The following is a 23,898-nucleotide window of genomic DNA, read 5'->3' as shown; positions in this document are numbered from 1 at the left end:
GGGGGAGGGGAGGAGGGCGGGGGGAGCGGGGGAGGGCCGGTGTTATTCCAGGAAGAAGCAGGTGCGATGGTTCGGAGGAGGATGGAGGTCTCAGGGTTGGCTTTCCGTGGGGCTGGTCCACAGGGTGTGTCGGGGTGATGCAAGAGGCTTATGAAGCCCGGGATGTAGGTTGTCGTGAAGAGCGATTCTTGCCAAGCTCTGTCCTGTGAGGAATGGGGAAATGGGGGGGGAGAGAGCTGTCGTTGCTTTTGGAAAGGTAACTGGAAATAGCAGCGTGCAGCATGGCGGATGGTGTGTGTGTGAGTGCGAGTGTGTGTGTACTTGAGTGTGAGTCTGTGTGCGTGTGTGTGTGTGTGTGTGTGTGCGTGTGTGTCAGGGGGCGGCGGGAGAATGCCAAGGGGAAAGCAAGAGGAAGGAAAGCCCGGTTGGAGAGGTTTTTTATTTTAATTTTTTTCTTTATTTTTGGCCGTACCACACAGCATGCGGGAGCTTAGTTCCCCGACCAGGGATCGAACCCGTGTCCCCTGCAGTGGAAGCGTGGAGTCCTAACCACCGGACCGCCAGGGAAGCCCCTGGAGAGTTTTAAATTCAGCTCTGTTGGTAGTGTAGGGTTCTGAGGTAAGTCGGGGGGGTCCAGGCCCTAATTCTGAGGGGCTCGGGGAACACTGAGTGTGTCCTCAGGAGGGCAGCCCTCTGCTTTCCTGTAAGTGTTTTATGTATTAACATGAAACCTGCTGGATGACCCCGTACCTTAGGGAGCAAATGTTCCCTTCAAGTGACAGTGGAGGAGAAAAAGTGAGAGTGCCCCTATTTCCCTGTGTGCGAGTGTCAGGCCCCTTTGGGGCTCAGAGAGGGAGGGACCATGTGCGTGGCCAGGCCGGCCAGCAGCCTTGACTGGGCCCTGCTGAGACCATCTGCAGGCGTCCAGCCACCAGCCCGAGCCCTGGGGCCCTGGGGCCCTGGGGCCTCCGTTCCAGAATTTTACTGGGAATCCAGACAACAATCTCCGTGGTGGCTGTGCCCCTTGTACCTCTTTCCCGCCAGCCTCCCTCTCCCCTCCCAGGCATGAGAAGACACCATCTGAGAACAAAATCCAGAAGATTTACCTACTTGGTAAAGGAAGAAAGATCAAGGCAGTTGCTGTTTTTTTCACCCCCTGACCTTGTTCATTTTGTTTGTAACAGAGGGGCTGTTTCAGACAGATGCAGAGAAGGTGAACAATGCCAGTGGATTCGTGTCGGGGGATCCAGGGCCACTGGACTTGGAGGGGCTCTCAGCCCTCTGTGTGCCTGAGGTTTCTCCTGCTTTGAACTGGGATAATTGAATGACGTCCAAATAGACAGGGAGTAGAGATGGGTTTGTTAATTAGATGAAAAGATCCATTTTATAATTCGTATGTTAAACATGGGTTGACTGAGGCTGTACCTTGACTTAAAGCCTAATCTGTTACCTGTTCTTCCTTTTGAAAATGTGTCTTCTCATTTCAATTTCCATCACAGTGCACTGCGGCTGTCCAAGCTCTCTGAATATTCTAGAATCGGATGCTGCTGGCTTTCCACTGCAACTCTTACCGTTCTTTGCCTGATCTTTTACGATTTTGTTCCGCCGTTCCAGACATCCTGAAGCCTCTGGTTAGAAACGCCAATCCCCCCCCGAGCCCAGATCTGCAGAATGAGACCCTCTGTGGGTGGAACCAGCCACCTGAGGTTGAGCAAACCCTCCAGCAATCCTTACACCTGCTGAAGTTCCAGAACCACCGATTCACTAGTCCATCCTCCTTGTTTTATAGGCGAGACAGTGATGCCCGAGGTCCAGCTGGGAGCTGGCCCTTCTAAGCCGTTGCCAGGAGGTGCTGAGGCTGCTGGCCGAGATGACCTCTTCAGTCTTCCCCAGCTCAGAAATGTTGACTCTGTCTTCTTCTGTAAAGCACCAGGAGGGGACTTGTAACATTTCTTGAGTAGATGTTTGTACCCGCCCATTTCTGCCCTGAACAGGTGTATTCCGTAATCGCTCTTTCCTGCTCCCGCCCTCTGCCAGCCTCACCCCACCCACTAAGGATCCCTTTACCTGCCAGTATCCCACAGCCGGTCTCACCCACTCCCAGAGGGCAGCCATTCTGGGTGGTCAGTGGGGCACCGTGGCCTCGCTTTCACCGCGTGCGCTCAGATGTGGACTCGGGATTTTTTGGGCAAATGGTGCTTACCCGAAAGCGAGCAGGTCAACTCTGGCCCCACTGTTTACTGCCTCTGTCACCTTGGAAAAGTTACTTTACCTGCCTAAGCCTCAGCTTTCTCATCTGTTAAGTGGAGATGATAGTAGTATATGAAGGATTGTCCTAAGTACTGAAGGAAACAGTCCACGTAAAGTGCTTGACACAGTACCAGGTACACAGTAAGAGTTAACTAGACGTTAGCCATTTAAAACCAGTAAATTAGAACTGATGAGGTTGTGTTTCCCATCGTATGCTCTTCTCTCATTTAAAAATCGTGCTTCTCAGGAGAAACTTTCTGCTTCTTCTGGACATTACCAGATTACTTTGGGTGATTCTGAAAGATTTATGCCTTATTTCCAAACGTGACACCACTCAGGAAGGCGTGGGCAGAGTGCAGATCATAGAGCGATGGAGCCGTGCATTTACATCAGAGGGCAGCCGTGTAGACACTTACACTGGAACAACGGCCCCAAATGGGGGTGTCCTGCCTTTCATGTGATTCCAGAGCACCAGATGCGAAGGAAGACATAAATCCCTCGTCGTGTGCTGAGTGTCACGATGCCCCCCCCCCGAGAGACGAGCACACACTGACCTCTGCCTGGCTCTACACTAGAGACGTGGGGATGGTAACACTGCGCGTGCGCGTGCGTGCGTGTGTGTACAGACAGAAAAATAAAAGACCAGGTTTTGGTAATTTGGGGCGGTGACTGAGGTCAGGGAGAGTCATGCTTTGAAACTGCTCTTTAAATGTTTCTGCACAGTGCATACACCAATAATATTTTATCAGACTTGTGAAGCTGAGGGAGTGTGGGAGGGGGAGATGGTGCGAACGAGCCGGTGACGTGAACTGAAGAAAGGGGAAGAACAGAGTTCCCCAAGTATGTTCACCCCTGGGAAATTAGCCTCCGCCTACCCCAGGGATAATCCCCTCGGCTCCTTGGGGAGAGGCCCGTGTCTTGCAGGTACCGGTGCCTCCTATGTCTCTCCTACATTAGATTCAACAAGTGACAATGACCCCAGATGCACAGATGCACAGAATTTGAGCTGGAAGAGATGGGTGTTTAGTTTGACCCACGTGACACACAAGGGAGGAGAAGATGGAGGTCCAGACAAGGTAGAGGAATACATTTGGGATACTCGGTGGTCTAGGCTGTAATACATTCCCCCAGATTTCCTGATGTGAAGTTCCATGTTTGTCAACTATGACTCCGTACATAAGACGGATTTAAACTAAATAACCTGTGGCATTAGTAGAAATTCTTTGGGTTTCCATGGAAACCTCCTCTGGCTGTAGTAAGCCGAAGGGGGAGATATTGGAAGGAAGCTGAGGGCTTGCACAAAAGTCGCCCCAAGTTGAAGGAAGGGCTGAGTAAGCAAGTCTGCAGTGGGAAGCAGCCAGGGGAGCACCCTGGGGGACGTGGCGCCTCGCCGACCTCCGGCCTCCGATGCTGGGTCAGCCCAGCCCACCGCCCGTTCCGTCTCCGATCCGCGTGCGGGACTCCACGGGGCCGTTCCCTTCCACGGGGTCCTCAGCCTAAGCATGTTCTCACACAGACCTGCTCACCCACCATCCGTCCCTCCCTCCTCTGCTACCCTGCTTTGTCTGCAACGCACTCACCACTGCCTAAAAGTCTTCGAGTTACTTGTTCACCTGTGGAGACTTTAAAATGCTGTCTCCCAGGCCTGACCCCCAGAGATCCTGAGTTAAATGGTCTGGGGTAGAGCCGGGGCATTTCCCCTAAAAGCCCCCCTGCCGTTCTAACGCGCAGCTCCCGTTAGGAATCGTGGCCTAATAAATACACTGATGGACCAAACACAGGACATGCTGCTCTCGCCAGCGCAACTGAAAATACGTTTAAAAGAATTAAGAGTGACAAATGCAGAAAGGATTCTTTGGGAAGAATCAGGCAGTTGTGGGTAATGGCGCATAAGTGATTGCCGACTGGAGCCCTCCCGGAGTGGGTGCCCCGGAACCAGCCCAGCTCACCCTACAGTGGCCCCGGGGGTGGGGGCAGTGGCCTCAGTTTCCAGGTGAGCGCGCTGAGGCAGAGGGAAAGGAAAGTGTGATTTTTGGCTCTTTAGGGAATTGAGATATAATTTAGTGTTTTTGCACTTTTGGCGTTTTGGTGAGAGGGGGCAAACAGAAACATGAGTGATCTGTTAATATAGTATCTTTCATCAAAATAATGGCGTAGGACAGGCTTCACTGGGGAGAACAGAAAGCCCGCCCCCTGTGTCGGGGTGGTTTGGAAACAGACTGCTTTTAACAGGGGGGGATGGACCACGGGACTGTGGGTTCTTGCAGAAAGAATCTGTAATCCTTTTGGGTTTGACCATTAGGCAAATCGAGCTTCCTGGTTTCAGAAAGAGAAAACACACCCAAAAGAGAAAAACCCAGGCCCGTGGGAGCAAGAAACTTCCTCCTCCTGGGGCTGCTTGAAAGGCCTAGTGAGACTGGCTGGAGGGCATCCCGGAGGTGGAGGGGTGATGGGCAGAGAACGGCCACTTTGCAGGAGGAACTCGGGACACGGTGGCTGCAGCGACAGGCTTGGGCCTCGGCTCTGAAGGCACCGAAGCTGGATAGAGGTGGCTTTATCCTTTGGTGTAAACCTGGGGAGTGGAGGACCCAGGACTGAGTTGTGTTCCCTCTCTTTGCTCCTTTGCTCCCCTGGTCCTTCAGCCTAACACGCCTTGAGGCCCAAAATAGAATTCTTTGGGTTTTCACTCTCTCGGTGACAAAATCAGAGAAAAGACTCAAAGCCAACTGAAAAAGAAAGATCTGCAGATACGGAACTCGTTTGCCTGCCAGGTAGGTGAGTGAGGCTGTAAAGACAGTCAAAGAATTGAGGGGAGCCCAGTGTGAGATGGGGAGAGGTCTGAAATCTGGACCACTTCCATTTCAGTAACGGGGACAGAGGGCTGGGATGGAGTTGGAGGCGGCGTTCCTTAGAGGGCGGCTGCAGTGCTGTGGAAACTGCAGTGCTTTCGTTGTCAGTGGAATCCACACTCCTCAGCTACATGTATAGAGCTAAAGCCTCCTTAGCAATTTTTATTTAGCAATTTTTTTTGTGCCAAAAGTCACATGAGCCTTTCTTCACGTACATGCGATAGTGTCACTATAATCTGGCTCTCCCTGTTTTGGGGGACAGGGAGGGAAAATGGGAAGTAACCGATTGTTCACTTTTTTGAGGCGGGGCATTTATCTTAGGCTCTTGCGTTTAATCCTCACAATAACCCTTGAAGGAGGAGTGTTATCTACATTGTACAGATGAGTAGAATGAAGTTGTTGTTTTTTTAAACAGATTGTCCCATTGGTGCTAGATTTCTTTTTATTTATTTATTTATTTTTGGCTGCATTGGGTCTTCGTTGCGGTGCGCGGGCTTCTCACTGCGGTGGCTTCTCTTGTTGCAGAGCGCGGGTTCTAGGCACACGGGCTTCAGTAGTTGTGGCACACGGGCTTAGTTGCTCTGTGGCATGTGGGATCTTCCCAGACCAGGGCTCGAACCCGTGACCATGTGTTGGCAGGTGGATTCTTTTTTTATTTTTATTTTTTGCGGTACGCGGGCCTCTCACCGTTGCGGCCTCTCCCGTTGCGGAGCACAGGCTCCGGACGCGCAGGCCCAGCGGCCGTGGCTCACGGGCCCAGCCGCTCCGCGGCACGTGGGATCCTCCCGGACCGGGGCGCGAACCCGCGTCCCCCGCATCGGCAGGCGGACTCTCAACCACCGCGCCACCAGGGAAGTCCCAAGTAGAATGAAGTTTAATTAAGTAACTTGCTGATGTTTATAGGGCTCTTAATAAATGCAGGAACCAGACTGGACCCAAATTTCCTCATCCTAAAGCCCTGGGCTCCTTCATTTTGGGCAAAATTATTAAGTAGAGATTTCAGCCCCAATTCTTTAAATGGTCGCAGACTCTCAGTGAATGGGGGCATCTTGGTGGCTGTCATGGTCTAGATATGTCTGACACTAAAACAGTTTGGGGAACTAATATTTCTTGATCATCTGTTATAAACCAGAGAGGTTGTGGCTAATAAAGAGGATGGGATCTGAGTACAGAATTGCTTCTGACCGCAAACTGTAGTCCATGGGGTTTCCAAGTTCAACTTTAATTCAACGAAGGTGTGTTGCTGCATCATGGCGACCAGGCAGGGGGACTGTGTGTGTCCCGGCGGTGGAAGCAGGGTGAGAGGCAGAGCAGATGTAGTATCTCAAGGAGTTTACAGTCTCCATGGAGGAGAGAGCCACCTACACATTAACAAGAGCCAGCGCAAGAGTTACAGAACCACGTGAAACAGGAGCGTCAGAGGCGTCCCGGGGCTTGCGGCTACATCCCTCACCGATTACGGAGAGAAGTAGTCTGGGAGAGAAGGATGTAGACAAGACTTGGTTTGAATGCGGCCTTGGAGAATCAGCGGGACTTGCCTATACGGGGAAGGCAGGATGGTGCCGCCATGTCGATAAATACAAGTTTCTGTCCTGGACACAGTCGGTGGCGAGGTGGACTGGAGCCGCGCTGTGAGGGGCAAGTTGAATATTTGAGATTTTATCCTGTTGGCGATAGGAGAGGTGTTGGTAGCAGAATTCGAGGTGGTGGTATAGTAGTGAGAATAACGTCTAACGCTTCTTGAGCATTTATTCCACTGGGCATATTCCGTGTGACGATGAACACGTGTAGCGCATCTCCAAGCGCCAAGCCCTGTTCTCTGGGCTGGCAATACAACAGCGTACAGACCTGTCAAGAGTCTCTACTTTCACGGGGCTTGCAGTCCTGCAAGGAGAGACAGACAGATGATAAAATAGATCTTGTAATCTACATTCATGTCATGTAAATATAGAAGGGTGGGCAGGGAGGCAGTGAGTGAGAGCACATCTCAGATTTGAAGCTTGGCTCTGAGTATATGTATGTATTCATTCATTTAATCAGGTAAATAGTAGAAGGCAGTCTGAAGGATTTTGAATATCAATGATATGATGAAATGGTAATTCACAAACTTGAGCCAAGAGGAGGGAAAAGACCGATGCCACAGAGACCGGCTAGGAGGCGACCACACCACCCAGAACAGTTGTACTTAAAGCGGACCTTTCAGTCATTAATATCATAAAGTAGAGAAAGAGACTAATGTAGGGGAAGCTGTCAGAATGACTCTGTTTATCTGGTCCATGCATTTCCCTAAGTCTAGAAACCCAGCATGGTTACATTGTGACGATGGCAGGGCTTCATGGAGACCTGACTCCAGAGGATAAAATGGGACCTGGATGTCACAGGTGCGACAGAGCTTTTGAGCCTGGGTGATGAGGGTGGTGAGAAAAATGAGAAATTTGCACTAAGAATAATGGAAATTCAACAGAAGAGCCGTCATGCTGTCCAAGTGGTGTAACATTTTCCGCAAGTGGCAGGGGCATCCTCTCCAGTGTCAGCACGTCCTGGGAATCAGTGGTTTCTCCCCAGAGCAGGGCAGGCAACGCGAAAAGCAGCCCGCCACGCCCCCCTCCCCCCCAAGCGCACCTGCAGGGGCCGCACCCTCTGCTCCTTCAGCCTGGCAGCTCCAGCTGACAGCACCCACCTGCTCTGGGCTCTCCTGCCGCTTGTACCTTTCTAAAGGTACAGGCTCACAGGTTCCCAAAGCCCCTTGGTTCACAGCCAGTGAAAATTACCTTCACAGTAACTTTCTCACAGCAATCCTAGACCAGAAGAGGCACCAAAGAGTCCCGGTGACTAGGGAGGTGGGTCCAAACCACTTCCTCTGCATTCGTTGTAACGACGTAGTACCATTTGAAAAAATGATACACGCCCACCGAAAGCAAAAACAGAACGGTTGTCTGTTCTCCCAAATGGACATGACTGAGGGGGTGTGTATACCTGTGCCACACGCCCTCTCAACTCTTGGGATCTTAGCTGGATCCCACCATCCTCGCTTTCTGACCCAGGTTTATCTTCATGGGAGAGCTGCTTTTTTATCACAGCCACCACAGAGAATCTGCTTTCAGGCAGATGTGAGTGGGTGAAAGGGGTGCAGCACAATCTAAGGTAGAGCTAGTAGTTCTCACAGTGTCCAGCAGAGGTCCTTGTGCTTCCCTTGAAAATGTGAAATATCCCCAGGAACGCTGGGAGTTCGCCGCGGCGCCCTGGGGTGCCTCGGCACACCGTTTGGGAACCACGGTGTAGGCCGGTTCTCTGCCTTCTCTTTCTTCTCCTCCAGTTTATGATACTTCTGGGCCACACCTATTTTAAGAAAGTAACTGTAGGGCTTCCCTGGTGGCGCAGTGGTTGGGAGTCCGCCTGCCGATTCAGGGGACGCGGGTTCGTGCCCCGGTCCGGGAGGATCCCACATGCCGCGGAGCGGCTGGGCCCGTGAGCCGTGGCCGCTGAGCCTGCGCGTCCGGAGCCTGTGCTCCGCAACGGGAGAGGCCACAACAGTGAGAGGCCCGCGTACCAAAAAAAACCCCCAAAAAACAAAAAAACAAAACAAAACAAAAAGAAAGTAACTGTGGACCCAGCCCTGGCCTCAGTTTCCTCTTTTGCACTTTTAAACTCCTGGAGTGAGTGTACAGTGATCCTCTGCCGGCATCTGGGATCTCACACTACTCTTGGTAAGTCAGGGCTGTCCTCAAGCTGATTAGTCCAGGGAATGGTTTCCAATCCTCTCTCTTCCTTACTTCTTTTGTTTAAAGGAGTCTTGGCCCCCGTGACCTCTGGTCTCCCAGGTTAGAGTCACTGCCTGGCTTTTAGCCATCACACTTTACCACAAGCTCGGGGGGTGAGAGTGGGAGCCAGGCCACGGGAAGGAAGGGCCTTCTGTGCCTTTGCCTCCCTGGACGCCCCTGAACTCCAGCCCAGCCCCGTGGGGATGATGCGATGCCTCCCCCACTGCATCGGAGGAAAGTGAGGCGGCCCTGCCATCCAGGCAGCAGGACAGAAACTGCACCTTTGGGGCCGCTGGCCTCCCAGTTCATGCAGAGTCTACGAGGCCACACTGCATTGAGCTGGCTGGCGTAAGTAAGTGGCTCCCTGTGTTTCATGTTTAATTCAACCACTGTATTTTTAATTAATTAATTAGTTAATTAATGTATGGCCGCACCGCGTGGCATGTGGGATCTTAGTTCCCTCACCAGGGACTGAACCCTCGCCCCCTGCAGTGGAAGGACAGAGTCCTAACCACTGGACCCCCAGGGAAGTCCCTTTTTTTTTTTTCTTTTCAACCACTATATTTTTATGAAAGTAAAACAGTGCAGCTTGTCATAGACATGTTGGCAATGGAGAGGGAGAAAAATAAAAACTGACCATAGAAGTGTGAAAGTGTTTTTATTTTACCTTTGATTTAATTTTTAAAAAAATTTCTAAAAATTATTTTATTGTAATAAGCAAGTGTTTTTAATTTGTAATTTAAAAACCCATCACATATCATAACACTGTACTGATTCTCCCCCCATTTTGATTTAATTTGATTTCCATATTCCCTTCTAAACTCTTTTCTACATATGTGATCACAATGTGGGTTAAATTTTAACCTAGCTTTGTTAAAAAAATTACATTATAAACATTTTTTAAAAATTTAGTCACAGAATTCTTTTAGCCGTCCTTAAAAATGAGTGCGTATCACTTTCAAGGTGATACTTGCACATAATTTAAAAAGCAAAACAACTAAAAAGCTTTAACATGAAACATCAGACACCTACCCCTCCTTCCTAGCAACGCTGATCCAGTTTTACTCACCAGATCCAACCACTTTCTTATCCTCAATTTCAGTGGCTCTACAATAGTCCCTTGAATGGTACCATATAGTTTACACATCTGCCACCCATCCTATTTTTACTTAATCTACTTACTGAACTACTGGTTGACAGCGGTGCTTCTGCAGGATTACTAATTTCTGACAAAATCCTGTTCACTATGCAAATATGTGTGCGTACTCAGGGCTGCATTATCAGATGGTCTCTGCCTGCCGTTTTTTATGTCTAAATCAGTCGTATCTTGCATTTATCATAAATGGCTACAGGCATATTGTTAGGAATACCACTTTATTATTAAACATTACTAGAACTTCTACCTCTTGCCAGTTATTTTTCCAAGCTAAAATTGTAGAAGTTTGGGAATTCAGTCAAGAAGATTGAATGAAATTCGACTGTGTTTTACATCACAATGATTAAGGCGGAGCAGGTAACAGCCTGCCCTTGATCATTGTAAAGAATATTGGGTGCCTGGAAGGGGTACATTAGAAGCTGTGTACAACTTTTCTCAGCAGAAATATTTTAAGGCAATAGTCTTTTCAAAATTGAGGATACGTTTTTCTGAAATACTCACTCAAAAGTATGTGGCTTGATGCCTATTCTATCGCAATATACTTTTTAAAAATTAATAGACTTTATTTTTTAGGGCAGCTTTAGGTTTCCAGAAACACTGAGTGGAAAGTACAGAGGGTTTTCCATGTAGTACTCACCACCCTCTTGGTTTCCCTTAATTATTAACATCTTGCATAGTGTGATACATTTGTTATAATTGATGAGCCAGTATTAATACATTATGCTGAACGAAAGTCCACTGTTTTCATTGGGTTCACTCTTGGGGCTGTACATTCTGTGGGTTTTGGCAAATGTATAATGACATGTGTCCACTATTAACGGTGTCATATAGAATAGTTCAGTACCCCCAAAATCCCCTGTGCTCCACCCATTCAGCCCTTCCTCTCCCTCAACTGCTGGCAGCCACTGAACTTTTAACTGTTTGCATAGTTTTGCCTTTTCCGGAACGTCATAGAGTTGGAATCATACAGTATGTATCTCTTTCATATGACTTCTTTCGTTGAGCAATATGCATTTAAGTTTTCTCCATGTCTTTTTATGGCTTGATAGCTCACTTCTTTTTATTGATAAATAATATTCTGTTGTCTGGACGGACCACAGTTTGTTTCTCCAGTCACCCACCGAAGGATGTTTTGGTAGCTTGCAAGTTTTGGCAATTGTGAATAAAGCTGCTATAAGCACCCGTGGGCAGGTTTTGGTGCGAACCGAAGTTTTCAGTTCATTTGGGTAAATACCCAGTAGTAGAGTTACTGAGTCATATGTTAAGAGTATATTTAGTTTTGTAAGAAACTGCCAACCTGTTTTCTGAAGTGGCTGCACCATTTTTTGTTCCTTTTGTTCTACCTCTTCCCCAGCCTTGGGTGGTGTCAGTGTTTTGGACTTTTGTCACTCTCATAGGTGTGTGGTGGTATCTCGTTGTTTTAATCTGCATCCCCCTCGTGACATATGATGTGGAGCACCTTTCATAGGCTTATTTGCCATTTCTCTGTCCTTGGCGAGGTGTCTTTTCAGATCTCATGCTCATTTTTTGATTGGGTTGTTGGTTTTTGTATTATTGAGTTTTAAGAATTCTTTGTGTAGTTTTGGACACTAGTCCTTTGTGTTTTGAAAAGATCTTCTCCCAGTCTGTGGCTTGTCTTTTAATTTTCTTAACAGTGTCTTTTGCAGAGCAGAAGGTTTTAGTTTTAATGAAGTCCAGTTTATCAATTTTTTTCGTCTATGGCTCATGCTTTTGGTTTTGTATCTAAAAAGTCACCGCCAAACCCAAGGTCATCTAGATTTTCTCCTATGTTATCTTCTAGGAGTTTTATAGTTTTGCATTTGTACATTTAGTTCCGTTATGCATTTTGAGTTAATTTTTGTAAAAGATGTAAGATCTGGGTCTAGATTAATTTTTCTTTTTGCACGTGGATGTCCAGTTTTTCCAGCCAGTACTTGTTGAAAAGGCTGTCATTTCTCCGTTGAATTGCCTTTCTCCTTTGTGAAAGATCAATTGAGTATATTTCTGGACTCTTTATTCTGTTTACTATACTTTTAAATGAGGGTTTATTTTTGTTACCTTCAGTGAAAATAAAATCTATTAGTAACTAATCTTGGTTTGACTTTGTTGAGTCTTAGTTTCTTCATGGGGGGCGGTGGGTAGAATAGATCATTCTTACTGTTTCTTCTAGCTTTATCTCATGAGACTAGTTTGTCTGTATTTAAGTATAGCATCAGGGTGATGATTTTCTCATAGAAAGTTTCTGGGTCTAGTCCAGCAAACACCAGGTCTGTGTGCGTGTGTCTTTGTGAGTCTGTATCTTTCCGTGTGTATAAGCAGAGTGGCAGACATCTATCGAACAAGATTTCTGGCTATGCCCTTGACATTTTATAATGGAATAGTAAACCTATCTTTCACTGATGAGTGACAAAGCATATTGTTCTGCCCCACTCTGTTAACAGAAAATATCCATACTTAGGATCATTACCAGTAATTGAAACATCAGATTTCCTGCCATGCAGCTTTCATCGGGGACATTTGGCAATGTCTGGAGACATTTCTGTTGTCATACCTGGTATCTTGTGGGTAGAAGCCAAGGATACTACTAACTGACCCCACAGGGCACTGGACAAACCTCACAACGAATAATTTTTTGGCTCAAAATGTCAATAGTACTGAGGCTGAGAAAACCTGTTGCAGAGAAGCAGATCTATCCACGGCATGTTTTCATCTTTGGTTTAGCCTCTAGAAAAACCTAAACTTTTGGAGATTTGTGGTCTGTATCTAACAACTGTGGAGAAACTTATGGTAAGATGTAACCTTCAGCTTCTTTTTGCTGTCTTGGGCTTAGTTTCACTTTTTCTCAATTTCATAATCATTTCTATTTTTTGTTAAATCTATTTATGTAAACCTGACTGACCTCTTAAAGTAAAATTTAAATATATCATTTTATATATTTCTAAAGATAGGTGGCTAGATCACTGATCATAAAAATCTGAGGCTAGAAACAGTGTTGAGATTTCTTCCACTTCTTGGGTTGTAGTACATAATTCAGACTCTGCTTTGAATTTCCTCTTCTGGTCCTTTAAATGATACATTTCCCTGTGATACCTAAGTTTCCATGAGCTCATCTTGTTTTCGTAGTGTTCCCTTTTATTTTTAAGAGAAACAAAACCAAAAAACCCCCGCTCGTTTCAGCAATCCCCCGTGTCTTCCTCTGTGTGAAGTTGCTCAACTAAGAGTTATGCAAATGGGGATCGGCTTGGTGCACATTGATTCCGGGGGCGTCACTGCGTCTTCGGTGTATCTGTTGTCATGAGAGCGCCAGGACCCTGGCCTCCTCTCTTACAGCTCAGCCCCTGGCCTTCCCCCAGCCTCGCCAGCTCCTTCCCTGCCCCTCACCTCATTCCCATCATGGATCTGGGCACGACCTTCCAACTTTCTTGGAGTCAAAGAGAAGGGGGCTTGTAGGTATCAACTGAACCTGCCTCTTGCGTACACCTGGGGACCTGAGTGCCTGTTATCTCCTGAGACGGCCAGCAGGTCCTTGCTGTCCATCCACAGCCCACTTGGCTGCCTCTCCTGGACGCTGAGCCGTTTTCCTGAGGTCTGTAACAGTCTTCATGATTGACATTTCTTTTCCCAGCAATCTTAGCAAAGATGACGGCTCCAACTACATCCTGCCCAGATTCTTTACTCTCACAGATTAACAGGGCTTGAAGGACCTTAGGCCATGGGTTCAGGTTCTCTTGTCTTAAAATTTTTATCCATTTTTGTACAAGTTTATGTATGTTTGTGTATATTACATGTTTTATATGTATACATATATATAATAAGGACACGTATATATGTGTGTGTTATATGTACATATATATAATTTACACAAAATGAAAAACATCTTTTAAAATTTTAGAATAAGGGTAATTAATTACCCTTATATAATAATGTGACCTAAGGTCCTTCAGACTCTGATATGTGTGTGTATACATATATATATCTGTGAATAGGAAATTATATATATATGTATATAAAATGTGTATATATGTAATTGTATATATCCAAATATATATAATGTATATATATAATTTCCTATTCACAGATATATATATATGATAGGAAGATGAAAAAGGCAAACCCAAAAATACCTGCAGTTCCATCACTTGTAGAGGAACATTGTGATATTTTAGGATTTTTCTTCCTAGACTCTTTTCCTGCCTATTTATATCTTTTCCCCTCACAAAAATGGTATTATGCTACATGTATTGTTTTTTAGCTTAAATATACTGTGAATATCTTTTTATGTCAACAAATATAATGTACAGTATTTTAGTGACCACTAGTATTCTTTCGTGTTGAGGTATCATCTTCTAGATCAATTTTACAAAGGCCAATTGCCTAAAGGCCAATTTGATGAATTTATCAAATGTTTCAATTTACCAGAAGATGTGTTTCTTTTAACTGCTTGAATATTATTTCTATTTTTTAAAGAAACTTTATGCATTTTTAATGTTCTCCTGCTACTTCTTCAAATGGCATATCGAGTCTGAGGGTTGTGCAATTAAAAAACTAAAATTTTAATTTAAGTTTAGATTTAAATTTAGAAGCATCAGAAAGAAATTGGAAGTGATCAAACATTCCCAACACATATAGCATGCTAAAACTCTGGATTGTAAGGAAAATGAAGCTGTGTTGATCTGTCAGCTGTTTGTAAAATCATTTGATATGAAAGGATGGAACAGCGTTGAGTTGCGGAAAGGAAGTGAAGGTGTGTAGAGGAATTTCTAGAAAGAAGCAGAAGACTTGAGCCTCAAACATAACCAAAAACATGTTACTAGGGTCAAAGAATTTTTAGAAATTAGCTTAAAATCCTAAAAACGTAAAGCTAAAGTTAAGAAATGAACTAGGAAACTACAGAGACAAACATATCTCATATTACATTTAAGCTACTAGTTACTATTTCTAAAATTACATCCATAAATATTTTAATTTTATTTCTAAAAGAATCATTTTTCAACATAAATTTAATACCATTATTAAATGTAACCACAATTCCTGCTGTCATCAAATATTCAGTAAATGATCAAATTTCTCCAGTTATCTCATAATTATTCTTAATAATTAGGCTACTAATTACTAATAACTAAGGCTAATATAGTTCTAAGAAGACTCAACTATCCTTAGTTTCTGAAAATAGAGCATTCCTTAAAAAAGCATCATAGATGGACCTAGAGTCTGTCATACAGAGTGAAGTAAGTCAGAAAGAAAAACAAATACCATATGCTAACACATATATATGGAATCTAAAAAAAAAAAAAAATTGGTTCTGATGAACCTAGGGGCAGGACAGGAATAAAGACGCAGACAAAGAGAATAGACTTGAGGACACAGGGATGGGGAAAGGTAAGCTGGGACGAAGTGAGAGAGTAGCATTGACATATACACTACCAAATGTAAAATAGCTAGTGGGAGGCAGCCGCATAGCACAGGGAGATCAGCTCGGTGCTTTGTTACCACCTAGAGGGGTGGGATAGGGAGGGTGGGAGGGAGACGCAAGAGGGAGGGGATATGGGAATATATGTATACGTGTAGGTGATTCACTTTGTTATACAGCAGAAACTAACATACCCTTGTAAAGCAATTATACTCCAATAAAGATGCTAAAAAAAAAAGCATCATAGAAATCTTCAAAAGCTTTTAAAACAATTATATTTGATAAGAATTGTTATACCCTTAAGCTGTTGAAAACTACTCTAACACAACCGTCAGTAAACTAAGCTGTTAAAACATCCCATCAAATATGAAATTATATACACCTCACAAATAGTTAAAAGATACAAATTTTGATAAACTGATCATCTTGTAAAATGAAAATCCTCAGGAAACTGGCTTTGGGTGAAATGAATTTCGAGAACTGTTCTACATTTATTTAACCAATGACCTATTATTTGGCAAACAAGTCGATTTCTTTTTTTAATTTATTTTTTTAAATTGAAGTACAGTTGATTTACAATGTTGTGTTAGTTTCAGGTGTACAGCAAGCTATTCAGTTGTATACTATATATATGTATATATATATGTGTACGTATATTCTTTTTTTTACATTCTCATATCTTATTAAAAATTATATATCTTATTATTATATCTTATTAAAAAATACTGAGTATAGTTCCCTGTGCTATACAGTAGGTCCTTGCTGGTTATCTATTGTATAAATAGTAGTGTGTATATGTTACTTCCAAACTCCTAATTTATCTTCCCCCAACCTTTCCCCTTTGGTAACCATAAGTTTGTTTTCTAAGTCTCTGAGTCTACTTCTGTTTTGTAAATAAGTTCATTTGTATCATTTTTTTAGATTCCACATATAAGTGATATCATATGCTATTTGTCTTTCTCTGTCTGACTTACTCCACTTAGTATGATAATCTCTCCATGTTGCTGCAAGTGACATTATTTCATTCTTTTTAAGGCTGAGTAATATCCCACTGTATACACGTACCACATCTTCTTTATCCATTTGTCTGCCGATGGACATTTAGGTTGCTTCCATGTCAAACAAGTCTATTTCTAATTGGATGGTATTACAAACAGTCTCACAATAAAAATCCTTTTCTACAGAGCTTTGTGTAACTGCCCAGCTATTTTCTTAGAAATCACTTATTTATGGAGGTGAGGATGTGTTGGGAAGTGGATACATTTTAAAGACCTTAATAAGTGTTGTCAAGGTGAAGACTATCACTTAGTCTCTCCTGCCAAGCCCAGCAATTTCATTTCATGGTGAGGAGATTAGAGGCCAGAGACGGGAGTGGTTTTGTCTATCATTATAGGACAGTCCAGGCTGGACCCAGCAGTCAGGTGTCCCGACTCCTAACTTCCCTGCACCTCTCGTGACCTCACCGCTCTCTCTTCCAGACAAGAGCCCAGTTACTCTTCCACTTTCTCTGTCCTGGATGCCAAAACCTCATCTATCTCTGGAGTTGTCTTGCACTTCTTTTCTGGACTCATTCTAATACATATAGTGATTAAAACTGTACTGGTTTATTAAAGTTCTAATAAGCGCAGTCAAGTTGCTGTATTTACGCATCATTATTTCAAAATATCTTCGTGTCAGGTTAGCTTTACATTTTTATGCTACACGTTCATGTTGTAGTTCACTTCTAACCCCTGGGTCTTCCTGCAGCCGTGCCTGTGTCTTAAAGCACATAATAAAGAAGTGGTTTCAAACCAGATAAAGACATCAGCAAACACGAGATAAATTAAAATGTATCAGATTTTGATCACAAAGGCATAAAGGAAAGTTAATGAAGAAGAAATCAGCCATACTGCAGTGGATCTCTCATTTCCGGGGGGCGGGGGGGAACCTTTTTAAAATTAATTTTTTATTGATACACTTCAGATACCGTCAATTTACCCTTTTAAGGTGTACAGTTGAGTGGTCTTTAGTGTATTCACGAGTTGTAAAACCATCACCACTATCTAATTCCAGAAGCTACTGCATCTTGTGTGTAGCAGGCTTGCAGACTTTCCAATTGCCATTCAGCTGTGCAAAGAAAGCAAGAAAACAAGCTTCACACTAAGTCTTCTCTCTCCAGTGCTCTGAGTAGCGACAGGTGGAAAAATGGCCTTCAGTTTGCCAAGTGGGTTCAGATCTTTTCCACTTTAAACAGTCTCTTTTCCATCACGACGCTATTCCTTTAAGAGAAGAGCTTGGTCCTTCACATTTCTTCTGCCTCTTTCCAAGATGTAGGTAGATGCAGGATTCTCTTGTGTTACTTGGGGAGAAAGAAGCCGTAGATTCTTTCCATGTTCCTGGTGTGCCTGCTGATAGGACCGGCACTGCTGACTGGGGGGAATGTTACACTGACACCCGCCCCCCAAGCAAATGGATCACATTAGGACAGTCGGAAGCCCCTGGATCCCCTTCAAACCTTCCACAGGCTGAGTGAGGGGAGGCTTGTCTTGACACCTCCTTTCCTTCATGCTCTACCGTGTGGGAGACACAAAGCAGGGAGGGGACCTGGAACCATCTAGATAGTCTTAAAGCCACTTCCCACCCCACCTCCTTACCCAGCTGGTTCTTAATAGGAAAAGTGGATGTTTCCTACCTAGAAAACAAACTTACCGTTACCAGGGGGTGAGGGGGGAGGGATAAACTGGGAGATTGGGATTGACGTATACACACTACTATATATAAAACAGACAACTAATAAGGACCTACTGTAGAGCACAGGGAACTCTACTCAAGACTCTGTGACGACCTATATGGGAAAAGAATTTTAAAAAGAGTGGATGTATGTATATGAATAACTGATTCACTTTGCTGTACCCCTGAAACTAACACAACATTGTAAACCAACTATAGTCCAATGAAAATTAATGAAATAATAATAATAATAAAGAAATGACATAGAAGCAAGAAAGCCAGAGATGCTCGGTTAAAAAAAAAAAAAGTGGACGGGGGATGGCTGCCCCCTTGGACACTGATTCTATCCCGGTCCTAGTCTTTCCAACGCTCTCCTCTTCAGGCTCCTCTTTTTCATTCCTGTAAAACAAAGAGTACTTTTTAAAAATCACCTAGCCCTTCCTTCAAGGGGGAGCCCGATGGCTCAACCTTAGTCACAGACTGGAGGTGGCATTCATACCACAGGAGCAGCTCTGTGGGCCAAGTCGTCGCAGCCTTGCTCTTGATCTGGAACCTCAAGGAAAACTGGGAGCTGGGGATTTCCAAGTGCCAAAATGACATTGACCTAGTTGCCCCAAGACAGTGTTCTTGTTTCATAAGGTATTTCGACCTTAGGGAGGGCTTTCTAGTAGAGGCTGGTCAAGTAAGAAAGCCAGGCTCTGGAGCCAGGTGGACCTGGGTTACCAGCTTTCCAACTGTGTTGACAATGGCTTTCTGGGTGATTTTATTGAGGAAAAATATCAAGAATGTATGAAAATGATTACCATGGTGTATAAGAAACAAAAACCTTAGTTGCCTAAGTAAAGAGAGCCTGGCTATACCCTTTTCAATTCTATCTCTTGCAAAAGGAATTTAGGAAAATTGACAAAAGAAAAGACAACTTCTTAGGTTGGAAGTGATGGCATTGGTCGTGGAGTTAATTCTGCCACACTCTCCTCTTCTGCCCTCCCGAGGACACCTGTGAGTCTTTTCTGACCCCCTTTCTTTCTGATAAGTAGTTTGGAGGAAACATCGCAACCCCTCCGTGGACTTTGCTTCTCTAAAAGAGCCTCCAAAGTCTCACCCTTGAAAGTAAAGTAAGAAGGAAAACAATCAAAGGGTGTCTAAAAGGTTTCTGTTTGGCTGGGCAAAGTACATCTCTTGAGTTATGCAACTGGTTGCAGACTGCGTGGATGAGAATTGTTTTAGGACGAGTCCCTGTGAATGACCCTTGAACCAAACTCAACCTACTTTGGAAGCTCAAGGCCACTTCTGACTGGGGGATCGTTACCACCCATCTCCATGGCCTTGGGGCTTCCTTTCTCTTTCTAGGCTCCCTAACCCAGAAAACTCTTTTGGAGATGAGCTCCCTCCACAGTCATGCAGGAGGCTCGGGTGGATAGAAGTGCAGCTCCAAGGCCGATGGGCCAAGGTCCATTTTAACGGGGACCTTTGATCACCAGGCACGGGTCCATCTGTCGGAGTGTCATCCTGGTATGCGCTGTGCCAGACACAGAGCAAGCAATTCCACGTCCTTCTCTTTTTTCCCACTCTCCGCGTCTGTCTCCTACCCTAGAGATGTTTCTGGTTACTCCAGAACACGACCACTTGATGTTGCAAGGTCAGGCAAGAGAAAGGCAGCGACAGGATGGAGACTTCAGAGCCTGTGGATGAGTCATTCACTTGCTGCTGGGAAAACGCAATGCAAATTTACGAACTCAGCTTGGGAAGTTGCAGTGAAGTGGAAAAAAAATGTTTTAAATTTCTTTTTGGCTGCTAGGATAAAGGCAGAAAATGCATCAGTCGCCGAAAAACAAAATGCGTAAGTCGTAATAAAAATAAAAACAAAAACAGTTTCTTTTGTAGCACTTGGTAGAGGCAAGAAATTTAGGTTCTCAGGGGTTCAATTCTAGTACCTTTGTTTTTAAATTTGAAGATCTAGGATTGTGTGAAATAGCTGTTAAAACGTGGATTCAGATTTTATAGGGGAAGTGGCATCCAATTTCCTGTTTTCGATTTCTTTAGGCTCTCAGAATATGAGAAATTGGTGATTTCAAAATCTTTGTATAGCCGAGAGGGGGGTGAATGTGCATGGACTTCAGGCTGAAATAGACATGATGGACTATCTTTTAAACTTGTGAAACTTACGATGAGTAACAAAATATGACCCAAAATGTATATTATACAAATCCAAACTCAGGAACCTCTTTCACTGCACAATTCCTTCGCTTCTTCCTTAGTGACAGAGTAATACACACATTTACATTCAGGCCATCATGTTATAAAAGTGGACAGCAGAGTAACACGGCATATAGGGTACCTTGCCCCGAAGAGGGGAGGGGCCAGAGCGGGAGAAAATGCAAGGGGCCCATGTGTCAGCCTGAGGCTGAGATGGGAGATGTGCCTCTGCTGTTCCCTGTTCGGGGTGAGGTGGGGTTTCCTTGCGCTTCTCATCGTGGGATTGTTTCTCTTCCAGTGTTGGAGGGAAAGCTGGCATTTGGACCACATTTATTTATGTATTTAACAAAGACGTGTCTAGCTCTTACTGTGTGCTGCTTTAAGTATAATTCTAAGCACTTTACAGATAGCAACTGATTTAACTCCTCTAATCCTCATAACAACCTAATGAGCTCGATGAAGTTATCTCCATTTTTTTCAGAAGGCAACTGAAGCACAGAGGTTAGGCCGCTTGCCCAGGTTCACACAGTTAAATAATTGAGGGACCCAGGATCTGAGTTTAGCAATCCAACTTCACAGTCCTTTACTCCAAAATATTTTGCAAATTGTGGTGTCTTCCTTAGGAATTTTTAAGAGAAAATTTCTGTATATGATTGTGCACCTTACAAGTGGACTTCAGAACCCAACCGACATGGTAGCGGGTATCCTTCCAGACTTCTTTCTGTGGACATTAAATATACATGGGTATGTGCATATAGATATGTACATACTGATCGGTTGTATAAATTGATTGATATGATTTTTTTTTCAGTCAATAATGACTGATGGTCAAGGACATCCAAATTACACAAATCTCTCTTTTTAACCCACTTCAGTCTCATAATATGTCAGTTTGGTCTCATTTAATGGACTCTCCCCTATTGACGGACACCTCTTCTCTTTCTGTAGTATAAATAAGACTGATACGAACATTCATGCACGTTCCCTTTGTGACAGAGGGTTGCCCACTGTCTCTGTCTCATTAGATCACCTGCTCGAGCTGATGTGTGAACATCCCAGGGTTGTATTTGCATGTCAGACACTCAGGTATTATTATGAGTAACTCAAAGTCTCCACATGTAAAATGTGCCTTCATTTACTGTTAAACAAACAAACAAAAAAATTGAAGACGTTGTCACCTACATCATCCACAGCACTTTATGTAAAGCCCATCGTACAGAACTTCAGAATTCTCATGCCGGGGCCTCCCTGTCTGGTGAGGACCAGGTCAGCTTCCTTTTTCCCTGGTGAAAGCGGGGTGATGCGGGCTTTCCTCTGGCTCCTCCTGCCAGGAAGGCTGCTACCGCAAATCTGGTGCCCACCGGGTTCCACACTTGCGTCCTCCTCTTCTCCTTGCCTCGAGTTTTCGGTTTCCAGTTTATTAAACTCACTTTTTGTAAAAGCATTTCAGATCCTTTTGAGCAAGAAGAGGCTATAAAAACAATCTCTTTAGTATTATCAATAAGGAGCTAAAATGCATGTTTCAAAATAGCCATTGTCTGGCAACATGGTAATGTAAAAAAAAAAGAAAAAGCACAGACTTTAGGCTAAAACTATGTGAGTCCACCATTCACTTGTGCAATGGCTTCAGGCCAGCCATTTAATCTCTGCAAGCGTCAGTTTACTCCTCTGTAAAGTGGGGTTAATAATACCTGGGTCACGGGGTTTCTTCGAGGATTAAATGAGATGCTCAGAAAATTACAAATGTTTAATTGAAAAATACTAAGGTGTAAATCATTGTAAAGCGTAGCTCCTGTCACTTGCAAACACGTAACTGTGCTCTCAGTTTTTGTTGGGGGTGCATGTGTTTTGTGCTTTTCTGGTACCTTCGTACGGTGAAAAGAATTGAGGACCTGGTGTGAGCTGGTGGTGTTTATCCCCTGACGCAGCGAGATGCTCTCTGCGCTTTCTTGCTGGAGTGTTTGAATTGCAGGCACCCAAACTCAAAGCTCAGTGCTAGCGGGTTAGGGTCTTCCTCTACAGTACGTACTTTTGGTTCTCAATTATCCATGTGATGGGGGAGGGCAAATCATGACATAAGCGTAAATCAACGATAATCTGCGGATTATATCACCTCCTCACACATCCACCTGCTTTTTATTTTCATTCTCCGTCTTCCTTCCCACGGAGCGGGCCCTCGGACAATCGCCGTCACCCCTTCAGAGGTCTGGGACACCGATTCCTCGCTCTGCGCCCTGTAACTAAGACCCACAAAGCGCTTTTCTAATCTCATCTCCTGCCTTCACACGCAAACGCGCGTGCGCACACATACACACTACAGGGGTTCCTAATATTTTGGGAAAAAAAATTTTTCGTAAAGTTGTTCGTACCATCCTCCTATTTTCTCCCGTATCCGACTTTTTATTTTGAAAATTTCGAATCTACAGAAAAAAAAGAATACCCTCACCTAGATTCACTAATTTTTTTTTTTTTTTTTTTTTTTTTTACTATTTTGCCACATTTGTACCCTCCTCTTGTTCCCCCGGCCCCCTTTCTCTTTTTCATCTTGGCGGAAGTGTTGAAAGTTGCGGATACCCGGAGCTCGCATCCCTACCTGCCTTGAGCGCATGTCCTCTGATGTGGACCTTGTCCTGCGTGACCGCAGTACCATCATCACGCCTTGAAAGCGCACAGTTGCCCACGGTCACGTTCACACGTATTCAGATTTCCCCAAGGATCCAGCCACGGGTCCTCCCCCCATTCATTCAAAGCTCATTCAAGATAGAGCCCCGCCCCTTCCCCCTCCCCTGTCCTTTTGGAGGTGCCCAGCTTTTCGCACGTCGTGGATTTGTCTGATCATTTTGTTCCTCTAACCTCTGTGTTTCCTATAAACTAGAAGTTAGTGCTAGAGGTCTCTGTCCCGCTGTCTCTAATAAAAACAACAACGGCTAGGGCGGGGGCGTCTCCTTTCCTTTTCCTTGCCCCCCCCTTGAGCAGGAGGCTTTGGGATAAGCGTACTGGAAGCCCCGAGTGCAGCAGCCAGAGCCAGAGCGCTTGGTCCCTCCATTCTTTCCGTGAACCCTCTCGAGCACCTGCTCTGAGCAGGCACGTGGTAGGGAAGGAGCAGGTTAGGAGCCCGGCCCGTCTGCTTCGGTTCCGTTTGGGGAGCTGACCTTAAAGAAACCCACGTGTTTTATTCCCGTCCTACCCCTAGTCTCTTCATGACACTTTTTTTCTCTCTTAGATTCCATATATATGTGTTAGCACACGGTATTTGTTTTTCTCCTTCTGACTTACTTCACTCTGTCTGACAGACTCCAGGTCCATCCACCTCACTACAAATAACTCAGTTTCATTTCTTTTTATGGCTGAGTAATATTCCATTGTGTATATGTGCCACATCTTCTTTATCCATTCATCTGTTGATGGACACTTAGGTTGCTTCCATGTCCTGGCTATTGTAAATAGAGCTGCAATGAACCTTTTGGTACATGACTCTTTTTGAATTATGGTTTTCTCAGGGTATATGCCCAGTAGTGGGATTGCTGGGTCATATGGTAGCTCTATTTTTAGTTTTTTAAGGAACCT

General features: G+C 44.6%; 1 protein-coding gene across 4 annotated transcripts in view; it reads left to right on the top strand.

Annotated features, from left to right (window-relative positions):
• Window positions 1-23,898, top strand: part of LYN (LYN proto-oncogene, Src family tyrosine kinase) — a 112,045-nt gene that overhangs the window by 30,337 nt on the left and 57,810 nt on the right. The window contains exon 1 of one of the 4 annotated variants that reach the window (XM_007102628.4): window positions 462-618. The exons of the other annotated variants lie outside the window; for them this stretch is intronic. The gene's annotated coding sequence lies outside the window, so the exon portion shown is untranslated. Of the gene's footprint in view, window positions 1-461; window positions 619-23,898 lie in introns of those variants that run through there. 4 annotated transcript variants of the gene reach the window in all.

This window comes from Physeter macrocephalus, chromosome 15 (assembly GCF_002837175.3).
Source record: "Physeter macrocephalus isolate SW-GA chromosome 15, ASM283717v5, whole genome shotgun sequence".
In the NCBI taxonomy this organism is placed as follows: domain Eukaryota; kingdom Metazoa; phylum Chordata; class Mammalia; order Artiodactyla; family Physeteridae; genus Physeter; species Physeter macrocephalus.
Note: the sequence above shows the minus strand (reverse complement) of the source record. Positions and strands in the feature narration are given on the sequence as shown.